General features: G+C 42.7%; 1 non-coding gene across 1 annotated transcript; it reads right to left on the minus strand.

Moving 5' to 3' along the window:
- Positions 1-6,108: 6,108 nt before the first annotated feature.
- LOC120643176 lies at positions 6,109-6,264 on the minus strand. The gene has a single exon (XR_005662866.1). It is a non-coding gene; the product is annotated as a 5.8S ribosomal RNA (ribosomal RNA).
- Between the last annotated feature and the right edge of the window lie 1,832 nt (positions 6,265-8,096).

Raw genomic sequence — 8,096 nt, forward strand, 5'->3', positions numbered from 1 at the left:
CCAATCATGGACATCTCAAATTCCCTAGACATCATTTCACCAAATTCCTCACAAAAACTTGGGTTAGTTGAACCAAAGATAATATCATCAACATAAATTTGACAAACAAATAAATCCTTACCAATTTCTTTAGTGAACAAAGTAGTGTCAACCTTACCAATTTTGAAGCCCTTAGAGATAAGAAAGTCCCTCAATCTTTCATACCAAGCTCGTGGAGCTTGCTTAAGACCATAAAGAGCTTTAGAGAGCTTGTATACATGATTTGGCTTCTTGGGATCTTCAAAACCGGGAGGTTGTTCAACAAAAATAAGTTCACTAATCTTGCCATTCAAGAAAGCACTTTTCACATCCATTTGAAAAAGTTTTATGTTGTGAGAGCAAGCATAAGCTAATAAAATTCTAATAGCTTCTAATCTAGCAACGGGAGCGAAAGTTTCACCGAAATCCAAACCTTTGACTTGAGTGAAGCCTTGAGCTACCAATTTTGCCTTGTTTATCACAACCATTCCATCTTCATTTTGCTTGTTTCTAAAGACCCATTTAGTGCCAATAACATTATAATTCTTGGGCCTCTCAACTAGATCCCAAACTTGATTCCGGGAGAAATTATTTAATTCTTCATGCATAGCATTCACCCAATCCGGATCTCTCAATGCTTCATCTACACATTTAGGTTCAAGAAAAGATACAAAAGAATAATGTTCACAAAATGAAGCAATGCGAGATCGAGTTTGGACACCCTTACTAATGTCACCCATGATTTGATCCACCGGGTGATCCTTTGCAAGAATATGATGAATTCTTTGAGGAACAATGGGTTCTTGAGTTGATGGAGAAGGTGCACTAGATGAACCAACTTGATCTTGTACTTGAGAATCATCATTACTTGAATCTTGTACAATTGGTTGTGCTTGATCATTTGAGATAGAAGTTGAAGGATTAACTCTAATAGAGATAGAAGGATCATCTTCGTCTTCATCTTCTTCTCTTGGTCTAACATCACCAATTGACATATTTTTCATTGCATTTCTCAAACCATCACTTCTCACATCATCAAGATTTTCTTGTTCATTATGAGACCCATTGGTTTCATCAAACTCAACATCATATACTTCTTCAACAATGCCATGTGTTTTGTTGTAGACCCGATAAACCTTGCTACAAGATGAATATCAAAGAAGAAAACCCTCATCACATTTGCTTTGAAACTTTGATAACCGAGTTCCCTTCTTGAGAATATAGCATTTGCAACCAAACACTCTAAAATATGAGATATTTGGCTTCGTTCCAATGAGCAACTCATATGAGGTCTTGTTATGAAATCTATGGCAATACAATCTATTAGAGGCATGACAAGCCGTGTTGATTGCTTCGGCCCAAAAGCTATCTGAAACATTGTATTCGGAGAGCATTGATCTTGCCATATCAATTAAGGTTCTATTTTTCCTCTCAACAAGACCATTTTGTTCCGGAGTGTACTTGGTTGAGAATTCATGTTTGATTCCTTTCTCATCACACCATTCCTCAACTCTCGTGTTTCTAAACTCACTTCCATTGTCACTCCTCACTTTCTTCACCTTGAGCTCAAATTTATTTTCGGCCCTTGTCAAGAATTTTTTAAATGTGTCATATGTATTGGCCTTGTCATGAAGAAAGAAAACCCATGTATATCTCGAGTAATCATCCACTACCACAAGACAATAGCAATTTCCACCAATACTTCTATATGTTGTAGGACCAAATAAATCCATATGCAATAATTCCAATGGTCTCTCGGTTGACATGACACTCTTAGTGGGATGAGTATTTGCAACTTGCTTTCCGGCTTGACATGCACTACATAACTTATCTTTTTCAAACTTCACATTCTTCAAGTCGACTACTAAATCATGCTTCAAAAGTCGGTTGAGTTGCTTCATGCCAACATGACCAAGCCTTTTATGCCATAACCAACCCAAAGATGATTGAGTGAATAAGCAAGTAGATAAGTTTGCCTCTTTAGTAGCAAAATCCACAAGATATACATCCTCATGTCTAAATCCCGTAAAGATGTGATCTTTTCCATCCAAGCTAGTCACTACAATATCATCTTTAGTAAAACTACACTTATATCCAAAATCACAAAGTCGAGTGACCGCTAAGAGATTAAACTTGAGAGAATCAACCAACAATACTTTTGAAAGAGAATGATCACTTGAGATAGGAATTGTACCAACTCCTTTGACTTTACCCCGGCTATTGTCACCAAAGATGATGTCACTATAGCCACCCACATTCTCATCTAGAGAGGAAAACATCATTGGATCTCCGGTCATGTGTTGAGTGCATCCACTATCAAGCACCCAATGTCTTCCTCCGGACTTGTAATTCACCTACAAAAAGGAATTAACTCTTTTAGGTAACCAAACTTTCTTGGGTCCTTGAACGTTAGTGACCAAGACTTTTGGCACCCAAATGGCATTCTTTTTAGCACCATCTATAGGTATTCCAACAAATTTTGCACTAACATTGCCATTTGAATTTTTCATAAGAATGTAACTTGAATAAAAGGATATGACTTTCTTGTTGGTGCAATTCTTCTCAACATGACCAACCTTCTTGCATTTTTCACAATATGACTTACCACTATTCTTCACAAAAGTAGTTTTGATTTGCACAAAAGCCTTCTTCCCTTTCTTAGGAATGTATCCAAACCCTTGCTTGTTCAAGGTGAACTTTTGGCTTGCCCAACAATGATTAAACTTGGCTCTACTATCATAGCACTTTCTCAAATCATTAGTCAAGCAAGTAATCTCTTTCTTTAACAAATTATTTTCCATAATGAGAGATTCATTGCAAGAAGGGTTATCAATTTTGGTGCAAAAAGAACTAGTAGATCTAGAGCCAAAAGGTTTATCATCAATTAAATCACAATTAACACCAATGCTCAATGTTGCTTTTCTTTCATGATTAAGCAAGGTATTGTGAGCTTCCTCAAGCTTCTCATGAGTTTCTTTGAGATTCTCATGAGAAGTCTTTAGCTCCTCATAGGAATCTTGAAGAGAAGTAAACTTGAACTTCAAATCCTTTAACTTAGCTTTTTCCTTCGTCATGAATTCATCGGCATCATTGAGCATTTCAACAAGATCATCATATGAAAGTTCATCAAGTTCCCCATCTTGTTCTACCTTTGCACCACCCTTTGCCATAAGACAATGTGGTGTAGAGAAGAGTGATAGAGCCTCCTTGATGGCTATCCCGGCAACTCCCTTGGATGGCTTGTCATCATCATTATCATCATCATCGGAGCTTGCATCGGAATCCCATTCAACAAAATAAGCTTGTCCATTCTTTTCTTCTTTTCATCATTTCTCCCTTTGAATGCCACACTTTTCTTTTTCATATCAATTTCTCCCCCATGAGCTTCATCTTGAGATTTCTTGAACATGTCATGGGTGAGAATTTCTCCCAATATTTGTGTGGGAGTTGCGGTCTTCACATTTGACCTTACAAGTAAGGTCACAATTGTGTCATATCTTTCCGGAAGACATCTAAGAAACTTGTGGTTGAAATCCCCATCAGGTACCTCAAATCCAAGTCCCTTGATGTCATTCACAATGTCATTTAGCCGGTTGAACATCTCGGCTATACTCTCATCCTCCTCATGGTAAATTCACTAAAATTGCCCTTAAGCAAATATAACTTGGCCTCCTTCACACTTGATGTGCCCTCATGAATTTCCATGAGCTTCTTCCATATGTCATTTGCATTTGTGAGGCTCTTGACTCTATTAAATACAGTCACATCAAGAGCACTAAAGAGCACATTAACCCCTTGATCATTTAGAATCTCATTTTCCTCATCTAAGGGTGACAATTTCATTGAGTCCAAAATAACATATCCATCACTTACTACTCTCCATAGCTTTCTACTCATGGCTTTGAGATGAGCCGACATCCTAGTCTTCCAATAATCATAATTGTTCCCATCAAAGAACGGTGGCTTCCCAACATGAATCACATTATCACTAGTCATTGTTCTACTCCAAGATGGTTAAATCCGCAATTAATGGAGTACTTAGCTCTGGTACCACTTGTAGGATCAAGAACACCGACTAGAGGGGGGTGAATAGGCGGTTTAAAATCTAAAACCAACAACACTAGAGAAATTTAATTAGTAACAAAGGAAAGCCCTATGTCATGCTACTACTATCTCTAGATGGGTTTACAACCTAGGGTGACAAGATACAAATCAAGCTCTAGTAAAGTAAATTGCTCAAAATAAAAGCAAGAATTAAAGTGAGCAAGAGAAGTAACCAAGCTTGACACAAGAATTTATCCCGTGATGTCGATGACTTGCCGGTCACCCCTAATCCACGTTGAGGTGGATTCCAAGAATCAACCGCTCCTCTATCAAAAACCTCTTGATCTTGAGCTGGCTTGAATCAAGGAACCGCTCCACACCTCGATTCCACTAGAGTTGCTCTTCACCATTCCGGTGAGGTGAGCACAAGACCTCTCACAACCGAAATCGGGGCTCCTCAACAATCTCCTTGGAGGAGCTCCACGAAATCCTCGTCTCCAAGCCGTCTAGGGAGCGGCAACTCCCAAGAGTAACAAGTCGATGATGCTTGCTTGAAGTTTCCCTAGTGCCACAAAGCTCAAACTATTGATGCAATGCACTAGAAAGCCTTCACACTCTCAAGAATGCAATCTCTAAGCAAGTGTGTGTGAGAGAGGGATGCCTTAGCTCTATAGTGTCAAGTATGCAGTCCAAATGGCCAAGAGAAAGACCCAATTGCCGGACATTGGGTATATATAGACATCCCTTCAAAAACTAGCCGTTACACTCTTTTAATGCATCCGCAGTTATAAACCAGTGAGTCAGAGTGCATTTAATGCGTGTCATAACTAGCCATTACAGCCCTGGCGGACCGTCCGCTCCCCAGGGGCGGACCGTCCGCAGTTATGTGTTCCACACCACCAGAGACGAGCATCGTCTCTGGAACAATTTGAAAAAGCCCGGCGGACCGTCCGCCGTTTCTGTGGTACAAACTGTCAAATAGCCAGCGGACCGTCCGCCCCCCCGGGGGTGGACCGTCCTCCACACAGATCATAAGCCCAACCAGAGAAAACACTCTCTCTGGTACATTTTGAGTTAGAGCTGCAGACCGTCCGCCCATCTGGGCCGGACTGTCCGCCAGTCACATCTAATTTCCACCAGAGCCATACATGCTCTCTGGTACGTGTGCGGACTGTCCGCGCTTGTGCAGTCAGCTCTCAAACTTGATCTTTTTCAAATCTTTTCAAAACGACGTTAGCCCTTATGCATGCACCTAGACATTTTGAGCAAAATGGCACTAAAGACCCGTCAAGCACGAGTACACAAACCCTCTTGATAGTACGGCTATCTATCCAACAAATCCGGTCACTTTTCATCCACTAAACACCTTGTGACCGGTAAAATACAAAACCCCTATTTTATACCTTTGCCTTGAGCCCGAGCTTTGCATATCATCTCCAAACTTCACACGTTCACAACCAAATCCCTTTTTTCTGTGAATCAACCTATGCTCATTATCTCGAATGAAATTGTTAATCCACAAACTGTTGTCATTAATTACTAAAACTCGAATTAGGGGCCTATATGCTTTCAGCCTCGTGGTGAGACAGGGTCCGGGCCGGACGGGGCTCTCACCCTCCCAGGCGTCCCTTTCCAGGGAACTTGGGCCCGGTCCGTCTCTAAGGACGCCTCTCCAGACTACAATTCGGGTAGTGAGGCTACCCGATTCTCAAGCTGGGCTGCTCCCAGTTCGCTTGCCATTACTAGGGGAATCCTTGTATGTTTCTTCTCCTCCGCTTATTTATATGCTTAAACTCAGCGGGTGATCCCGTCTGACCTGGGGTCGCGGTCCGAGCACCGAGGCGCTACGGTCTTAAATGGGTCCTCTAGGCCAAGAAGCTGGCTGTGTGCCGAGACACTACACCGAGAACAACTTATGTCGCCCACCACATGCAGGTGCTCGACACGATACGCCGGCAGCCCCAACTTCAGCCCACCGTACCACAAGGCATGGGGAGCCAAACACCACATCCGTGCCCAATGATGGGTTGGGAGTGTCTTTTGGCGTGACGCCCAAGCAGACGTGCCCTCAACCAGAAGGCCTCGGGCGCAACTTGCGTTCAAAAACTCGATGGTTCGCGGGATTCTGCAATTCACACCAGGTATCGCATTTTGCTACGTTCTTCATCGATGCGAGAGCCGAGATATCCGTTGCCGAGAGTCGTGTTGGTTAAGATAGCAACATTGCACGGGGCATGACCGGCAGGCCGAACGTGACCCGAGCAAGGCAATATCAGTGTTCCTTGGCACCTTCGGCACCGTGGGTTCTTTGGCAGCCCTTCACCAACGTAGAGAAGGTGAGGAGCCTTGGCCGGACCGTGGCCCGATGACATGGATGACACATTCACGGTCTGTTTTGTTTAAGGGTCACGACAATGATCCTTCCGCTGGTTCACCTACGGAAACCTTGTTACGACTTATCCTACCTCTAAATGATAAGGTTAAATGGACTTCTCGCGACGTCGGGGGCGGCGAACCGCCTCCGTCGCCACGATCCGAACACTTCACCGGACCATTCAATCGGTAGGGGCGACGGGCGGTGTGTACAAAGGGCAGGGACGTAGTCAACACGAGCTGATGACTCGCGCTTACTAGGCATTCCTCATTGAAGACCAACAATTGCAATGATCTATCCCCATCACGATGAAATTTCTCAAGATTACCCGGGCCTGTCGGCCAAGGCTATATATTCATTGAATACATCAGTGTAGCGCGCGTGCGGCCCAGAACATCTAAGGGCATCACAGACCTGTTATTGCCTCAAACTTCCGTGGCCTAAACGGCCATAGTCCCTCTAAGAAGCTAGCTACGGAGGGATGGCTCCGCATAGCTAGTTAGCAGGCTGAGGTCTCGTTCGTTAACGGAATTAACCAGACAAATCGCTCCACCAACTAAGAACAGCCATGCACCACCACCCATAGAATCAAGAAAGAGCTCTCAGTCTGTCAATCCTTGCTATGTCTGGACCTAGTAAGTTTCCCCGTGTTGAGTCAAATTAAGCCGCAGGCTCCACGCCTGGTGGTGCCCTTCCGTCAATTCCTTTAAGTTTCATCCTTGCGACCATATTCCCCCCGGAACCCAAAGACTTTGATTTCTCATAATGTGCCGGCAGAGTCCTATAAGCAACATCTGCCGATCCCTGGTCGGCATCGTTTATGGTTGAGACTCCGCTCACATGGAACCTTTCTCCTCTTCGGCCTTCAAAGTTCTCATTTGAATATTTGCTACTACCACCAAGATCTACAACATCTGCCTTGCTATCTTAACCAAATGTTCACACAAATCAAGACCGTTGTAAGATAGACAAATGAGTCATGGAATACTATGAGGGCACTCAATGCTAGAAACTATCGTAGTTTCTATACTTTAGGATATCGTGTCAAAAAACTATCTTTCATAATGCAATCTTCTATCATAATATCCCATGACCCGCTTGTCTGTTTCACAAACGGTCTTGGTGTGCGTGAAGACTTGGTTTCTTAGATAGACTTGGTTTGTTATATTTTCCCTCTCTTTCTTCAATAATTACAGCGCCATATCAGTAAAAAGTTATAAATGAGAGGATAATTAATAGACTTAAACTCTATGATGAAGTCTGCATTAGGAGCACCCTGATAGAAAATTGCATTGTGAAAAAACTAATAATTATAGTATCTAACATTTTGAGTGCCCTGATTCCACCTACTGCGTGACTATCCGAGATGGGGAGTAGATCGAGTTTCGCCACATTATTTAAATGAATCTCAACACGTACTCCCTGAAATCTAAAGCTACTCCCCACCCTAGTTAACACCTCCCTGAAATCTCAACAACTTCGTTTGTGACATACTACCGTTTCCTAGCTAGAATCCTAGGTGTGTGCATTTATTGCGGTCATGGATTGCGTGCGAGATAACCACTCCCCGGAAGTATGGTGCCCAAAGACAATCTTTGAAACGTCACAGATCGATCTGAGGATGCCAGCTATTAGTAAAAAATTATCACATATTCCAATA

The sequence above is a fragment of the Panicum virgatum genome, chromosome 7K (genome assembly GCF_016808335.1).
Source record: "Panicum virgatum strain AP13 chromosome 7K, P.virgatum_v5, whole genome shotgun sequence".
Classification (NCBI taxonomy): domain Eukaryota; kingdom Viridiplantae; phylum Streptophyta; class Magnoliopsida; order Poales; family Poaceae; genus Panicum; species Panicum virgatum.